General features: G+C 37.9%; 1 protein-coding gene and 1 pseudogene across 10 annotated transcripts in view; one reads left to right on the top strand and one right to left on the bottom strand.

The window, feature by feature from the left end:
- YAP1 (Yes associated protein 1) overlaps nucleotides 1-18,778 on the bottom strand; it is a 130,864-nt gene that overhangs the window by 92,718 nt on the left and 19,368 nt on the right. The window lies entirely within an intron of this gene.
- On the top strand, nucleotides 2,109-3,020 carry LOC100949698 (annotated as a pseudogene). Its single transcript, XR_001161137.2, has one exon. The product of XR_001161137.2 is annotated as a 60S ribosomal protein L6 pseudogene (transcript).

Below are 18,778 nucleotides of genomic sequence, written 5' to 3'. Positions count from 1 at the left end.
AAAAAAAAAAAAAAAAAACAAAAACTCACATCTCTGCTTCACAAGCTGCTAGACCAGCTTCCCTCAAACACAATTCACGTCTAGTCTTTTTCCTTTCCTTTACAACAATAAATCTGGCTTCCTCTTGCATCCACTCCCTGGGCAAACATTCATTCTGAACCTCTTATTTCAGCAGCTTTTTTTCCTCTTGTAGATATGCTATCAATTTTTCTTGTCCAGTATACATACTCCAAGTAAACTGTGCAAATTCCATGGACCTCTTCTTTCCCGTTTCCTGTTGCTCTTTCCAATTTGAGCTCCAAAACATAGCTTGTTCAGAAAGTTGTAGACTGACTCCACTGGCTACTCATCTCCTGTCTGACCGTGCTCAAGCTGTGCAGCATTAATGTGCAGGCAGCCCTCAAGTTACACACATCCGACTTAGGTACGATATGCACTTAAGAATGCAGCTCTTACAGGTTATAGGTACCTCCTCCAACTTACATACAGTATCAATTTAAGAACAAACCTATAGAACCTACTTCATTTATAACCCAGGGACTATCTGTGATTTATTGCTTTATAGGAACAACCTCAAGTTTTCTTTAAAATCCTCCAATCTAGCGTTTTGCCCAGAGTGTTCACTTTATCTAAAGAAACTCAGTGTGTAAAATGTAGTATTAGATGAAAGCTACACAGCAATATGTAAAGAGGTAAAAGATACCAGAAAACCCCAAACAGAATGTCTTTTTGTTTTTTTAATAAGGTCTCACTCTATCACCTAGGCTGGAGGGCACTGGTACAGCTACTGCTCTCCGCAGCCTTGAACTCCTGGGCTCACGTGATACTCTTGCCTCAGCCTCCAGAGTAGCTGGAACTACAGGTGAATACCACCACTCTAGGATATTTAAAGAAAAAAAAATTTTTTTTTGTAGATTTTTGTAGATCTTGCTATGTTTCCCAAGCCTGTCTTATACTCCTGGGCTCATGCAATCTTCCTGCCTTGGCCTCCCCAAATGCTGAGATTATATAAGTATGAGCCACTTCACCCAGACCAAAATGTCATATTCTAACAGGCTCTATTATAGAGGAAAAATAATTATAACTTTAATAGAAAGCTGTCTTGCAATATTCACAGACTATATATAGTACAAATAGTCTGAAAATATATAGCCAATGTTACCAATGCGTGATAAGATCAAGAGTAATTTGTTCTTTGAACTCTTTATATTTTCCAATTCCTCCCCTTACATTAAACTTCCACTACCTGTACAATAAAAAAATATAAGCTGCATTTGTTTTTAAAAGCAAATTGATAAAACGTCCAACAAGAGTCAGAAAATGAGTAAAGGCTTTTCAGATACTAATGTGTTGTCCAGAGAACAGTAAAATACTATTTTAAAAATATACCAAAAACAAAAAAACCAAAAAAAACAAAACTTAAATACTTTATAAATGGTTCTAGTCCTTATAGTGCCCCCAAATTGGCCCTTATCGATACTGAAAAAGTATTATTAATTCTCATGGGATCCTTAAACCAGATCCATTAATGCCATCCAGAAACTACCAGTGTACAACACACTACAGGATTTACTAAACTGAATGAACCACTGCTACATGTAGGTCTTAGTTGTTGGTCTTCTTTCTTCAGTCCTTTTTATTACAGAAGATTTTTCAGACAGATAAACTAAATCTAAACCCACTTTCTGCAGAAACACAAGATGTCATAAGTGTACACTTATTTCATCTTTCAAACTTGACAATAGCTTCTTAGGCTTCTCAAAGCCCTGAAATCTGAAATCATATATTTATAGACAAGACAAATGTTTACTTGCAACTTAAAAATCAAAGCTGCAATTTCTCTTACAAGTCAACTAAGAAAACACCAAAGTTTCCCAAGTTTAAGAATGCTCTATTAATTTTGTGTTATGAAATAGGCTGAAATTTAAAACAGACTAAAAACATTCAAAACTCTTAAGTTTCCAATACAAATTATACTCTGTGTTAATTATTCTAAACAACTGAGGAGTCATAAAGTTAGCAGACTTAGAATATATTTCACATATTCAGAGATGTTTTTAAAATTATTCCTAAAGCTTTATTTTAATAAAATTCCACGCTCTTTCCCGTCTTGCAAGATGGCGGGTGAAAAAGTTGAGAAGCCGGTTTCTAAAGAGAAGAAACCAGTTTCTAAGGAGAAGAAACTGGTTTCTAAAGAGAAGAAATCTGTTAATAAAAAGAAGAAGCCTAAAGCCAAGAAGGGGATGCCCCACTGCAGCCGAAATCCTGTTCTGGTCAGAGGAATAGGCAGATATTCCCGATCTGCCATGTATTCCAGAAAGGCAATGTATAAGAGGAAATACACAGCAGCTAAATCCAAGATTGAAAAGAAGAAGAAGGCGAAGGTCCTTGCCACTGTTACAAAACCAGTTGGTGGGGACAAGAATGGTGGTACTCGGGTGGTTAAACTTCGCAAAATGCCTAGATACTATCCCACCGAAGATGTGCCTCGAAAGCTATTGAGCCATGGCAAAAAACCATTCAGTCAGCATGTGAGAAAACTGCGATCTAGCATCACACCTGGGACCGTTCTAATTATCCTCACTGGGCTCCACAGAGGCAAGAGAGTGGTTTTCCTAAAGCAACTGGGCAGTGGCTTGCTACTTGTGACTGGACCTCTGTCCCTCAATCGAGTTCCTTTACGAAGGGCACACCAGAAATTTGTCATCGCCACCACCACAAAAATTGACATCAGCAATGTTAAAATCCCAAAGCATCTTACTGATGCTTATTTCAAGAAGCAGCAGCTCCGGAAGCCCAGACACCAAGAAGGTGAGATCTTCACCACAGAAAAAGAGAAATATGAGATAACAGAACAGCGCAAGGTTGATCAAAAAGCTGTGGACTCGCAAATTTTACCGAAAATCAAGGCTATTCCTCAGCTCCAAGGCTACCTGCGATCCGTGTTTGCTCTGACAAATGGAGCTTACCCTCATAAAATGGTGTTTTAAATTTCTTAAAAAGAACCTAATTAAATGGCTAATGGAAAAAAAAAAAAAAAAATTCCACGATATGCTCAAATACTTTCTTTTATCTTATATAGTAGACAATTTTCTTCTCCTTTTTCATGAATATCTTTCTTATTTCTCCAATATGCCGGTTTTAATTTAAGAGTCCCCAATGGTATGACTTCAGAGACATCATGTGTTTAATATTAAATATAAATGCATACTGCAAAATTTTTGGTTTATAGCTGTTGAATATACTATAATTCAATTACATGAAAAAGCAAAAGATGGCTAATGATGGTTTTAGGATAATTCATTGGTAGAATAAAAAGATGAAGGGTCCCCCCCCCCCAAAAAAAAATACCGTATTTTTTTAGAAGTCATTCTCAGAAACAGATATCCAATGGTGCAACTGGAGTCTGCCTGTGCTTCCTATTCAATCAGTTGGTCACATTATTTAATCTCTTTGTATCTTACTTTGCTCATCTAAATAGACATAATGCCCACCTACCTTAAGTAAACAGGTGCTCAATGTTCATTTCCTCCAGAGTCTGGATTTATTTCATCGGTTCAATTTAATAATTTCAAAAGTTGGAAAAGATTAGAAAGATCATATTCTCAATCCTCATCCTCCAGTACATACATGCAGAACTTACTTTATCTTGTTTATCTCTTTATAGTATCAGAATAGAGTCCAGAATTTACACCTGAAAATGGCTAGCAGAGTGTTCTATTATATCACATTACAAATCCCTGTGGAGCTGTGATAAACATTAAATAAGAAATGCAGCTAAAGCACAAAGCACTTGCCTGGTTAAACAAAAATTCACATGTATTTCAGTTTATAAGAGCGGTTAAGGGCATGGACTTTGCTGCCAGACTCACCGAGACCTAGATGACACATTCATTCTATGCTTCTTTCAAGTTGGTTACAGTAACTTAAAAACAGACACTTCTTGCCACACTATCTTTCTATAGTTGATAACACCTTCTACCGAATAGTGGCAGAGGCAGATCTTTTGTATGAGTACTATAGCCAATATGCTAGAATTCCCTGAAGAACTTGTGTAGGAAATTATTTACAATGTATCTCCTCTTCTCCCTATAAAGAAATACTTGTTCATCCACTCAGAACATATAGGGAAACCAATTTGTGTATCTAGGATTACAACCAGTTACTGGAGAACACCATAAGCACTGAGTTGAACTCTCATCATGGAGCAGAGCACTTCTATTCTTAGGAAACATCAGAGTTTGGTTCAGTTGGCAACATTCCTGGCCTCTAGACCAAGAGGTCATAGTCTCACATTTCACGTATGAACTCCAGTTTACAACCCTTGCTAGCACTCCCACAGAATAATTCAAGAGGCATTAAATGACAATACTATCAAAACCCAAGTACCCAGTAATCTAGAAGTATAATACAGAAATAAAATTGACAAGCTAATCCTTGTAAACAAAAGACTCTGTGCTTAGAAATAGCTGAGAGAGAGAAAAGGGAGAGAATGTTTTGGCCAAAGGCATAATAAATGAATCATATTGCATAACTACATTGACATATGCTGTTAAACACTAACCGGTTCCAAAAAGGATAAGGCAACATATGCAGTATTAAAAGTAAGCTTCTAGTCCATGTTTCTATTACATAATTTAACTTCATACTAGGATGGCAGGCTAAAAATATAGAAAAACTTTTGCAGAAATGAGAGGCCATATCAAGTGATTTCATGTGGACCATCCACAAGCACACGACTCAGACAGGGCGGCACCAAGTGATTAACAGCCCTTTATAAAAATAGAGAAATAATGTTGCAATACATGAGCTCTCATCTGAAATACTCGGCTGGATTCCTGAAAGCAGAAGCTTATTCTGTACTTTGAAAATAGGGATCCTAGTAAAATCAGTACGCCACATTTAAAATTCATACAAGTAACCAAGAAGTCCTAAAATACCATAAAGTAAATTTCCTTAAATAAAACTATTTTTTCTCTAATTAAAATTATATGATTTAATGTGCATTTTACTCTCATGGAAAAAATGTGGCCCTAAGATCATGACATGAACTACATGATCTGAACCAACCCATATACAGTTGCAGAAACTTTACTAGGATTTCCCTATCTATGTGTGTAGGTTTAAAAAATTTTTCGACAATGCCAAGAATTATGACTTCTGATTTCAAATGGGCTTATCTGGTATTGCTATTTTCAGAGTTCAAAGAGCTTTACTTACGTACTCTTGATCACAAGTCTGGAGCCAGAAATTACCCAGAAGGTCAGATTGAACTGACAATGCTATAATGTCCTCTACAAATGCCTGTCAGCCTCACATTTGCTTAGTCTTCATTACATGTCTTAATGATGAAGTCCACTTTATCTCAATCGGATACTATGAAAGAAATCATTCCTATTGTTTATCATTCCCCGAAGTAGGAAATTCCAACTAGAACAGTTCCATTAAGGAAGTTATAATTAATAAACAACTGTCAATTTGAACTTGCTACTGTCTCCACAATCATATAAAAGCAGAGCAACCAGCACATAAATGAATTCCTTATTAAATCCAAACCAGGTGGGTACAGTGGCTCACGCCTATAATCCCAACACTTTGGGAGGCCAAGGCAGGAGGATCACTTGAGTCCAGGATTTCAAGGCCTGGGCAATACAATGAGGCTCTGCATCTACAAATTAAAAAAAAAGCCCAGGCATGGTAGCACACACCTGTAATGGGGAGGTTGAGGCAGGAAGATTGCTTGAGGAGTTCTAGGGAGCAGTGAGCTGTGATCACTCCAGCATAGGTGGCAGAGTGAGACTTTATCACGAAAAAAAAAGGAAAAAAAGAGTAAAGATTCTAACTCAATGTATAAGTACTAATAATTTGTTCAATAAAAACACTGGTTTTCAGACAAGAGACGACACCTATGTAATCTCTCTTCCTGTACTGCCTGTATACCATGTGACCTGCTGTTAGCAATAAACAAAGCCAGCTAATAAAAGACAACATTTATATGGCCCTTTAGAGTCGGGTAGCAGTGCTCTCATACATTACCACATATATGCATAAAATAACAAAGGAAACTTAAAATCTACCAGGAGCAGTTAAAGGTGGGATTTAGGGCTGGCTACACAGTGACTGTTTCTACATCTGTAAAGTAGGAACCCCCCTCAGTGATAGATGTGTTTGATGATATGAAAGAGCATGGAACAGTCATGTCTTAAATCCGAAAAGTCTTTTCAGTTCATTCACCAACTACCTGATAAATGGACACATAAATCACAATCACCTGCTGAATTTTTTTTTATAGTAGTTAATAGCTGAATAGTTTTTAGTAGTTAATTCATTCTTACTGGTGCTATTTCTTTCAAGGAACATGTAAGTACACCAGTTTAAGTCAGTAAATATTCACTAACCACCAAATTAGCATGCAGTGTGAATGAGACACTATGGTAGATACACTGCAATCCATAGTTTATCTTAATTCAGTCTATAAAATAACTTACTAAAGGACAAAAACAAGTTAAAAACTTTTAGTAGCTATGAAAAGATAGCAATAAATTAACAAATTAATTACTCATGCTTTGGAGCAACAAAGACCTGGATTGGTGAAAACTCTGTTAAGTTATTTCACCTCTCCAAAGCAGAGCTGCAATCTATAAAGCAGATATCTATAAAGAAGATTAAATGGTAAGAGACCAGCTTACACAGAAACAAACATTCAAGACATGGATACTCTCACTTTAAAACAATAATATCAACTGCAGCATAGAAAACAAATTTTAACATGCTCAGAAGGAAGTTCCTTAACTCTCTATACTAGAGAAGTCTAAAACATTAACCACAAATGATTTTCTTTAAAATTAAGTATATTGGGCGGCATCTGTGGCTCAGTGGGTAGGGTGCCGGCCCTATATACCAAGGCTGGTAAGTTAGAACCTGGCCCCAGCCAAACTGCAATAAAAAAAAGAAAATAGCCTGGGCTCGGCACCTGTGGCTCAAATGGCTAAGGCACCAGCCATGTACACCCAAGGTGGCTGGTTCAAATCCAGCCCGGGCCTGCCAGACAACAATGATGGCTGCAACCAAAAAATAGCCAGGCGTTGTGGTGGGCACCTGTGGTCCCAGCTACTTGGGAGGCTAAGGCAGGAGACTCGCTTGAGCCCAGGAGTTGGAGGTTGCTGTGAGCTGTGATGCCATGGCACTCTACCCAGGAGGACAGCTTGAGGCTCTGTCCCCAAAAAAAAAATAGCCTGGCACTGTGGCGGGCACCTGTAGTCCCAGCTATTCAGGAGGCTGAGGCAAGAGAATGGGCTAAGCCCAAGAGCTGGAGGCTGCTGTGTGCTGTGAAGCCACAGCACTCCACCGAGGGCGACAAAGTGAGACTCTGTCTCTAAAATAAATAAATAAATAAATAAAATTAAGTATAAATCACTACCTTACTCATAAAATATTAACATTCTTCCATATACATGAATGAATAAAACAATTAATTATCAGCATTTTGCATCATCACCTACAATGGGTTAAAAATTCTAAGTTGCATTTGATAACTACAGCAGTCCAAAATTAATACTGATGGTAAGGAACAGAGGCCAAAAAATAGTGAAAGAAAGAGTCTGACTATGTCATGGCTCTGACATCAATCAATAGCTCTTCTCTCAGAAGGCTATAAAAAGCCCTTTATTGGTGGGAGGGGCTTTTAGGGATGGTTACTACCTCTCAATTTTTGAGCTAACAGAGGAGTACCAATGAGAAATCGCTGGATGCTAAAAATATCATTTCTCTTATTTCTCTTTTTATTATCTACTGTTCAATAGATAATAATCAGTGATCCATTAGTATTTTCTCAAACAGGACAAATACTTCTTAAAATCAGTTTGCATTCTTATCAAAACTACAGCCCCAAATTAATCACTACTTCTTTCTCTAGAAAGTTTGGTCCCAGATTTTCTAAGCTCCTTCAACCCTAAACATCAACTCCATTTTAATTTTGACCTAAATCCCGTATCACTGTTAGAACTTTCACTTTTCCTTCACAGTATCAGTAAATCACACTAAGAAAAATACCTCCTCTAAAAATACTCCTCCTGCTAACATTATTGAGTATTTTTGCTTAATGGCAATATTTACATATTAAACTTAATATATTTTAAGAAAAACACTGTGAATACAACATCATCACATTAGAAAATACTTCATTTGATATTTACATGTAGGCCTGGGAATTCATAGAAAAATTTTCATCAATTTTCACACCATATTAAAGCTAGAGAAGTTCTTATAAATCATATAAATATTCCAATCCACTAATTTCACAGATGACGAAACCAATGCTGTAGATTTCAGTAACCAATCAGCCAGCTAGCCACATTATTAAATTTATGTACCAGACACACTGCTCACTGCCTGAGACATGAGAGTGAACCTGCAGGCCCTGCAGCATCTACAGGCAGAGATGAGCAATCCAGCAGCTAAAATTCAAATAAGACCAGATGTAGAATTATTAAACTTACATGGTCATTAAAAAAAATTCACATATAAAAGCAAAGTCACAAAAGAATTCACTATAGAATAAAATTCTATTTTAAAAAAGAATTCAATATAGAATAAAATCCTATTCTATTTAACCCTCAAGTCTTTCAAATACAACCAAAGACCAAACTCTTCCATGAACCTCCCACACTTGTAACAGAATCTTTCTTTGTTGAGTTCCTAAGGTATACTGCTTAGGACAATCCCCATTGGTAATTTTTTCCTGCCACTTCTTCATGTTCCGCCCACATCGTCTCCTGACTGAGGACCAGGACAACACTCTCAGTACAGCTCTGAGCACAGCGCAGGCCTGGGAGTTCACAGAAAACTCAGATCTGAAAAATCTTCTGTCAACTCCCAGGCCTACAAATAAACGTAAAATTGAGCACAGTGCTAAAGCATTCTTTTATTTTATTTATTTATTTTTTTTTTTTGAGACAGAGCCTCAAGCTATCCCCTGGGTAGAGTGCCATGGCATCACGCTCACAGCAACCTCCACCTCCTGGGCTCAAGCGAGTCTCCTGCCTCAGCCTCCCAAGTAGCTGGGACTACAGGCACCCGCCACAGCGCCCGGCCATTTTTTTGATGCAGCCATCATTGTTGTTTGGTGGGCCTGGGCTGGGGATTCGAACCCACCACCTTAGGTGTATGTGGCTGGCGCCTTAGCTGCTTGAGCCACAGGCGCCGAGCCTAAAGCATTCTTTATAAAGACACAAAAACGGAAGAAAATACCGTAATGCTCCTGACGTGTCAGAACAACACCTACGAGCAGTTCTCCACACCCTCTGGTCCACGTCTACAGCATGTTGTCACTGTACGAAGTGTCCAGGACACCAGGTCAGGTCGCCAGTGAGAACATTTACTCCCTACATTCACAGAAGGCCAGGAGACTCTAAAACCAGACTTGGGGCTAAACTCCCTAGACAAATTAACATCTGAGCTGATTATCAAGGAATCTGTATTTCATTTAAGTAGTTCCTGGAAAATGGGGAGCAAAGGTGAGGCAGGACCTCCAAAGAGCAATTTCCAAAGTCTGCCATTTAGTGAAACAGAAAAGTCTTCAATCTCAACTTTAAGTCAAAGAACTAGAAAATTTCTCTTAATTTTAACTTCCAAAATTAAGAAACTCACTATTTCACCTAATCCGACTGGGAAACCCCAGGGAATGAAGATGCTATTTTTTAAAGCCCTAGTAATTTGGGGAACATTCTTAATAATTCTTCTTTTTAGTCTAAGATCTTACCATAGGTAGTTTTGTTGGAACAAGGGGCAGTTACTAAGTCATAGTAAGTTAGAAAATACTTATCTCTTACAGATAATGCTCATATGACTAGAAAATCATTAAATATCCTAGATTAATACAGTTAAATCAAATCTAACTGAAAAGAATTTCAAGTAAAGGCAGATTTTAATTCTTATAATAATTTCTGATTTCCTTAACTGATGCTTTCTTGAAATTAAAACTATAGGCAATGATAAAAACTAATTTTGTAAATCATTTAAAATTTTCCATAAATAGGAATTGTAATCCTAGCAATTGGGGAGGCTGAGGCAGGAGGACTGCTTAAAAACAAGAGTATAAGACCAGCATGGGCAACATTGCCAGATCTCATCTCTACAAAAAAATTAAAAAACTAGCTGGGCATGGTGGCATGCACCAGGCTGAAGCAGGTGGATTGCTTGTGCCAGGAATTGAGGGATTGCCATGAGCTATGAACATGCTACTGCACTCTAGCCTGGGTGACAGGGCAAAGACCCTGTCTCTAAAATAGATAAATAAAATACAATAATATTTTCCTAAAATTTAATCCAGAACAATGGGAAAATTCATATTTTTTACAATGACAGAGAATATACGATGCAAATGCCCATGCTTTTAAACCTGTCAGACTATATGTAGAAAAGCTGATATGTTTTAAAAGTTTGAAACTAAAAAGTATGCTTAAGCCCAAGAGTTTGAGGTTGCTGTAAGCTGTGATGACACAATACTCAACTGAGGGAAACGGAAAAAAAAGAAAGAAAAAGAATTAAAAAAAGAAACTAAAAAGTAGAAATGTGGTAAAATTCACAGGCTAAAAGTAGCCTGTCTGGGATAAAATCTCTATGAATTTTTTCCCAAGCAGACTGAAGCTCATTGGTTTTCAGTTCACCATGTGCTGCTATCTAACCAAATATAATTTCCCAACCAAATTCAAGTAAGCCTATTACATTCTTTAATGGCAAAACCACAAATGAGAACCCATTTTATTTCATTTTCTATCACTATTTAAAAAAAAAAGAAAACCCTACACAGAAATTAGCATTTTCATAGGTAAAACAAAGTTAGCTAAAATCCAAAAATCAAACTCTCCCTAAATATAGATTCCAGATCTTATAAAGGATGTAATTCCTTTGATAGGCAATGCAAAATCTGTTTTTATGCAATTTATTTATTGCTAAAATAGTTTTATACAAAACTATTGGACAGTTCTGCATTTGATAAGATGATCTGATTTTAATTAACTAAAAGGAAACAGGGAAGTGGAAGAATCATATTCTTAGAAGCTGAACAATTTGCTAAAAACTCAAAATCAGCAAATATCCTTTATTACACTTAATAATCTACCTACTAACAAAGTGGGTTTAGAATGCATGAACGCTTCCTGTACTTTAAAAATTAGGCAATTGACAAAAATTGAAGAGAATCAACTTTGCACAGCAGTAGCTCTGAACTCACTCCTCCCAGGCTGCAGGGGAGGGGCTTGAATGACTGCTGGCCCGCAATCACTGACTTGCTCAGCAACTTTGCTATAATAGCTTCAAATTGCAGGCCTGAGGAAATGCTCCATAAATAGCTGCTCTTTTTTCTTGTAAAGCCTCTTCATAGACTGGATACAACTCTACTACCAAAAATGGAGGAGTTACCACAGACTTTTTCCTTTTTTTTAAGTCAAGAGAGTTAGGGCTATCCTGCTAATCATGTCACTAGTTATTGCAAGTATGACTCACAGTACTGAAATCTGATCCACTGTTTAAATTCAACTTTTAGGTAACAAAAAATTACAGTGGATTAAATCAGTTTTTATAACCACTCAATTTCAGAAAGAGTGAAAAACCAGTTGTTTTTTATAGTTCTTTAGAAAAACATATACTAGCTTAGTTTTGAAATTAAATGTCTGAGAATGTCTTCATTACCTTCCAGTGAAGCAGTACTCCTTAAAAGGGGCCAATCTATAAGAGAATTGGAAACCTGGACCCACGTAGTGTGATTACAGAAAATACTTTTGCGAAGTAGTAACAGCATGAATACAATTATTCTAAAGTCATGGCAAACACTTGCCTCCTGCATATAACTATACATATATAGTTTGATAATTCCGATAATTTACTAGTCTGTAAATTAACCCCCAAATTAAATGAACAGTAAATTAATACAGTCTAATTCATCAGCAAAAACAATGAACGCCTTTCTCAATTTAAGTAACCTCAAGGAGGGGAAAAAAGCAACAAAGTAATTAAATGACATAAAGGTACCAGGAAATCTAGCTTCCATTTCTGCCAGTTTCCATGCAAATTTATGCTTTAATCAATTAACTAATTAATTTCTTTTTTGAGACTATGTTGCCCTGGCTAGAGTGCCATGGCATCAGCCTAGCTTGCAGCAATCTCAAACTCCTGAATTTAAGAGATCCTTTTGCCTTAGCCTTCCAAGTAGCTGAACTACAAGCAATCACCACAATGGCCAGCTAATTTTTCTACTTTTTTTTTTTAAGTAGAGACAGGGTCTTGCTCTCTATCAGGCTGGTCCTGAGCTCAAGCAATCTTCCAGCCTCAGTTGGGATTACAAACATGAATCACAACTCCCAGCCACATATATTAATCTAAAGAGAAGTAAAGTAATTTCGCACGAGACAAGTTTTTTTGGTAAAATACCAAAGTCAACTTTCAGAGGATAAGTACCATTAAGTGTCAATTTAGAATTCACAGTCTGGAACATAACACTAAACTGAACCAAAAAGTTCATATTCTGTTCAACCTCCTGAATAGTCTAAAAGTAACATTATTGATGTGATGGCATCTCAAAAGAAAACATCTATCAAATTTATATTAAATTATCCATTTAAAAGTAAGATTTTGTACTGTAACAATATGAACTGTTTCTCACTATAATAATGATCTACCCTGATTTTTTTATGCCCCAGATAATTCCTCTACCATGAACATTATTTAATAAAACTTTCGATTCCAGGGAGGCACCTGTGGCTCTAAGGAGTAGAGCGCTGGAGCCGTTTGGAGGGTTCAAACCCAGCCCCGGCCAAAAAAATAAAAACATTAAAAAAAAAAACTTTCAATTCCAATGCAGCCAATTTTAAAACAGGCCATAATCTTTTATAGTTCCTCTCATTAAGAGGCAATCTACTTCCCAAACCCTAAATGTGGGCTGACCTTTTCATGTGCCTCAGCCAACAGAAAGTTACCAGTAGAAGTAAAATTGTCTAACAGCCTCAGGCAGCCCTAACACGTCTACCTTGATCCTTGTGGAAGGCTGTCAACATACAAGGAAGGACTACACAGTTAAATGACAATGGCTTATGGAAAGAGGCTGCACCAGCACCGAGGCCCCAGACGTTTGAATGAGAACCTCTGAACCGTCCAGCTCCAATACAGCTGCCACATGCAGCTATGACACTGACACAGTGTCAGCAGAAGAGCTATTCAGCTCTCAAGCCAAACAGAACTGTTTTAAGTGACTTAATACAGCAACAAATAAACAATACACCAAGGAATAAAACTGGTTCAACCCTTCCACCACGCCAAAAATCAGAAGTTAATGATAAAACACAGTTAAAAGCTGTGTTTTATCAGGTTAATGAAACCCTATGACTATTAAAAGCATGACTGTAATAATGTGAAATACTTAAAACTAGATCATCCTGGCTCGGCGCCTGTGGCTCAAGCGGCTAAGGCGCCGGGTTCGAATCCAGCCCGGCCCGCCAAACAACAATAATGGCTGCAACCAAAAAATAGCTGGGCGTTGTAGCGGGCACCTGTGGTCCCAGCTACTTGGGAGGCTGGGGCAGGAGACTCGCTTGAGCCCAGGAGTTGGAGGTTGCTGTGAGCAGTGAAGCCATGGCACTCTACCCAGGGGGACAGCTTGAGGCTCTGTCTCAAAAAAAAAAAAAAAAAAAACTAGACCATCCTACAAGAACACATTTGCTAATATTTTTAATGAGACACTTACCCTAAAAGTCACATTTAACTTGTCTTTACTGTTACTTCACATGAGTAGAGAGAAGCAGCAAATTGTTTTAAACATTATATGCTTTTTTATATTATTTTTTACTCAAAATAATTATGAAAATTCTGAACACACAGCAAGATTAGAAAAATTTTACAGTGAACATTCATATACACATCACCTAAATTCTACCTCTATACATTACTTTGATGAATTTATTAAACTAATAACTTTCTAAGAAAGTTATTAAAGAAAATATAACTAAGAAATATACTAAGTATATACTAAAATATACTAAGAAAATACATTAAAATAACATGTGACTACTCAATTTAAAAATGAATATCCTACAAACTTTAAAGAGACGGATGCAGTTTAATATTAATATAACAGCTTCCACTCATTGAGAGATTACTATTCGCTGGTTTCCAGGCTATGAGTTTAATACTGAATGAATCCTCTTAATAACTCTGCTTGGTAAGTACTGTATCACCATTTACATGACCGTGACATGTCTGAGGTCCTAAGTCAAGGAGCAAACTGAATTTTCACCCACATCTCATTAGTTCCAAATCTTTATATTACTGTAACTTTTACATTAAAAGGAGAAAAAGGAGGAAGGTATTTATATCGTCTTCACACATTCGAATACTTAACAGTGTAAAGATGCCATTTTTCTAAATTTTTCTGTAGATTCACTGTCATCTCAGTATTTAAAGAGGTCCTCTGTAGAACCTGACAGACCAATTCTAAAATTTGACTATAAGAAAGAATAGGCAAGACAGGAAAAACTTAAAAAACTTTCTCCACTATCAAGACACATTCTAATGCTTTAGTAATTAAGTCAATGCCACTGGCACTGGGCTAGAAAGAGAACAAAAAGGACAGAATAACAGATCTATGTATCTTTATGGACAGAGGAGGAGCAGACTTCTCGACAAACTGGATATCCACTGAGGAAAAAATATTAATCCAGACCCCTATACTTACACCATACATAAAAGTCAATTCTGAGAGGATTAAAACCTGTATGTGAAACTTTTTGAATATGGAAAATTGTCTTAGGGACATGGAAGGCTTAGTAAACAGGTGTCACTTATACAAAAAAGGGGGGAAAATCTAAACGAACAATGGGTAAAACATTTAAGTAGGCACAACAGACAAAGAGAATTAAACGGGCTGAAAGTGGTGGCTCATACCAACAACTGTAGTACTCTAGGCCAAGGCAGGAGGTCTCTAGGCAGCTCTAATGCCTGTAACCCCAGCACTCTGGAGACCGAAACTGGTAGGTTACTTGAGCTCAGGAGTTCCAGCTGAGCAAGACCCAAATCCCGGCTATACCAAAAACAGAAAAAACTAGGCTGGAGTTGTGGCAGGTGCCTGTAGTCTCAGCTAATGGGGAGGCTACGGCAAGGGGATTGATTGCTTACGCCCCAGAGTTTGAGTTTGAGGTTGAGCTATGATGCCATGGCACTCAACCTAGGGCAACAGAGTAAGACTCTGTCTTTTTAAAAAAAAAAAAAGGAAATAAACAACCAAAAATATATGAAAATATGCCCAAATCTACTGGCAATCCACACAATGTTAAAGTTAAAACCACAGGCCCAGTGCTATGGCTCACGCCTGTAATCTTAGCACTCTGGGAGGCTGAGGCAGGTGGATCACATGAGCTCAGGAATTTGAGACCAATCTGAGCAAGAATGAGAGACCCCTCTCTACTAAAAATGAAAAACTGAGGCAAGAGGATCACTTGAGCCTAAGAGTTTGAGGTTGCTGTGAGCTACAATGCCATAGCACTCTGAGGGTGAAAAAGTCAGACTGTCTCCAAAAAAAAAAAGTTAAAACCACAAAAGGACATGGGCGTATGCACAAGGCTAGCAAAAATACCAAGCACTGGACTGTCAAGTTAAATAAGCACATACCCTGTGACCTAGCAATTCCCTTATTATATATCCTAGAAAAACTCTTGGACATGGACAACTCCTTGCGTAGAAGACATGCACAGGACTGTTCACTCTAGTGTGGATGTAACAACCCCAGTGTTCCTCAACCAGAGCAGAGGTAACAAACCTGTAGTTTAAACTACATAGCAATGAAAAGGAATCGCATCATGAGTCTCACAAAGTTGATCAAAGGAAGCAAATTCCCCAAATTTGCAAAATTACATCATTTATATAAAGTAAATGTTGGGAGAAACTGATTTAAGGATAGTGGCAAATTAAAAAGGACCACCAATTCTTTACTGTTCTTTCCACTGAAAAATGCAGTCTGATTCCTTTGGCTTAGTCTTAAGCTAAACTAGACTAGTCTTATGCTAATCTTAGTGACTGGCCTGACCAATAGAAAGGGATGCCCAAGGTTAAGCTGTAGGAAGCTTCAAACTTCTGTGTGCAGGACTATTGAAGTTCCCTCTCTAGAAATCCTCAGCTATTATTAACAAACCAATAACCTTGGGGCTGCAATCCTGGAAAGACCACATGTAGGGCATCCAGTGGACAGTCCCAGCTAAGCCCAAATTCCAGTCATTACATCAAAGCATAAGACCTGTGAGTAAACCATCTTTGGACGCAGTCAGCCAGCTGAATGGCACTGAGTAACATCCACTGATGCTACATAGAAAAGAATCATTCAACTTATGCCTTGGCTGAATTCCTGACCCACAAAATTGAAAGACATAGGCCAGGCACAGTGGCTCACGCCTGTACTAACACTCTGAGGGACCAAAGCAGGTGGACTGCTTTAGCTCAGGAGTGGAAGATCAGCCTAAGCAAGAGTGAGACCCTGTCTCTAAATAAATAAAAAATAATAAACAAAAGTAACTGATTCTTCTTTTTAAAAAAATTGTAAGATATAACAAAGTATAGGCCATAAGTTTTGGAATAGTTTGTTATGCTGTAGCAGGTAATGAAAGAGATATGCATGAAGATGGTAAAACTACAAGTGAGACAAAAGTCAGGACAGGGGTTGCCTCTATATCAGTGTTCTCAATCTTCCTAAAGCCGCAGCCCTGTAATACAGTTCTTGTGGGGCACAATCAACAGGTTGAGAATCGCTGCTCTATATGAAGGGTGAGGGATGTGATCAGTGAGAGGCACACAGAAGACTTCTAAGAAACCAGCATTATTTTGTTTATTAACTGACTAGTGATTACATAGGTATTCGCATCGTTAATATTCAAAATAAGTTTGTTTTATACATGCTTCTATTCTTTAAAAAATTTTTGTAGATTAAAAAAGGAAGGACATATCAAAGCATATTAGGACACAAGTAATACATAATATTTATATGCAAAAATCTAAGCTCTCAATCATACATCTGCATATAAGGCACATACTGTTTAAAAATTAAAAAAAGATATTCAGAGACAGGGTCTTGCTCTGTCATCCAGGCTGGAATGCAGTGGCACCATTATAAAGCTCACAACTTCAAACTCCTGGGCTCAAGCTATCCTCCTACCTCAGCATCTCAAGCAGCTAGAACTACATGTGTGTGACACCACGCCCAGTTCATTTTTTTTAGATTATTTTTTATAGAGACAGGGTCTTGCTATGTTGCCCAGGCTGGTCTTGAATTCCTGGGCTCAATCATTCCTACCACCTCAGGATCCCAAAGTACTAAGATTATAGGCATGAGCTACCACACCTGGACATTATCCTGTTATAACATGCTAGTCTGGCACCCTTATATTAGGAAGCAAAAGATTTCCCTAAATTGATGCCCTTCCAAACAGTTAAACTAGCATAATGCACTAAATGTCTGTGTTTCCTCCAAATCTCCATGCCCCCAACATGATGATGTTTGGAGAAAATTAGTGTTAGATGAGGCCGTAAGGCCCCCCTCGTGATGGAAGCACAGTCCTTATACAAAACGACACCTGAGACCTTTCATTCTTCCTTCCCTCATGCACTAAAAGAGATCACATGAGCATATACAAGAGAGGGCAGCTACCTACAACCCAAGGAAAAGTCTCAGAATAACCTACCTTGCCCACTCCTTAACCCTGGACATCCTAGCCTCCAAAACTATGCGAAATAAATTTGTTGTTTAAGTTGCCCAGCCTATGGTATTTTGTTATGGCTGCCCAAGCTAAGATAACTAGTAACATATTATGCTAATCTCCTGTGGCCTACCATAAAACAAGAGAGCTGAAATCCTTTTTTTGAGACAGAGTCTCAAGCTGTCACCCTGCGTAGAGTGCTATGACATCACAGCTCACAGGAACCTCCAACTCCTAGGCTTAAACAATTCTCTTGCCTCAGCCTCCCAAGTAGCTGAGACTATAGGCATCCACCATAATGCCCAGCTATTTTTTGGTTGCAGCCGTCATTGTTATTTGGCGGGCCCACCAGCTTAGGTGTATGTGGCTGGTGCCTTAGCCACTTGAGCCACAGGCACCAAGCCAAGAGCTGAAATCTTAACAGCTAATATGTTGCTGGTAACTAAATTTATTTCTTGATTAATAAATACTACTGGACCTACAATAGAGTTCTGAGAACTATCCAGTCCCTCTGACATCCCAACCCAGCAAACCCTTTCAACAACGCCTGATACATAAAACCACCATATAGGTGTTTATAAAATCAAGAGAACACTAAGCACAGACAGTGAGTTCAAAGAAAACAGCAGAGAGAATGGCAGGCAGAAAGAAACTATACCAAAGCAGGCAAACTAAGAAAAAACATCCAGCGTTTGAGGGAGGAAAGGGAGTAACCTACTGATAAGCTTTGCAAATTCTTATCTGTAGTATGATGGGTACTACCTCCAAACTGAAGAAAAGACAGGTACACAAAGAGTGTGCTTTGTCCTCACAGACAGAGGACAACACTACTTACATATCATTGGGAAGAAACAGTGACTATTTTCTCACCCTTAAGAAGAGATGTGTACTAGTCCTAACAGGAAAGTTTGCACATCCTCCAGCTGGGAGGGGTTAAAAGAGATCCTATTACATCATTTGGAACCCATCCAAACTACATGATTTTGGAAACACAACCTATATCAGTCTGAACATGTGTAGAGAAAAAACAAACATCTGTATTTGAA

This window comes from Otolemur garnettii, unplaced genomic scaffold, assembly GCF_000181295.1.
Source record: "Otolemur garnettii isolate 467f Iridium unplaced genomic scaffold, OtoGar3 scaffold00001, whole genome shotgun sequence".
In the NCBI taxonomy this organism is placed as follows: Eukaryota; Metazoa; Chordata; class Mammalia; order Primates; family Galagidae; genus Otolemur; species Otolemur garnettii.
This window is presented reverse-complemented; position numbering and strand designations above follow the sequence as displayed.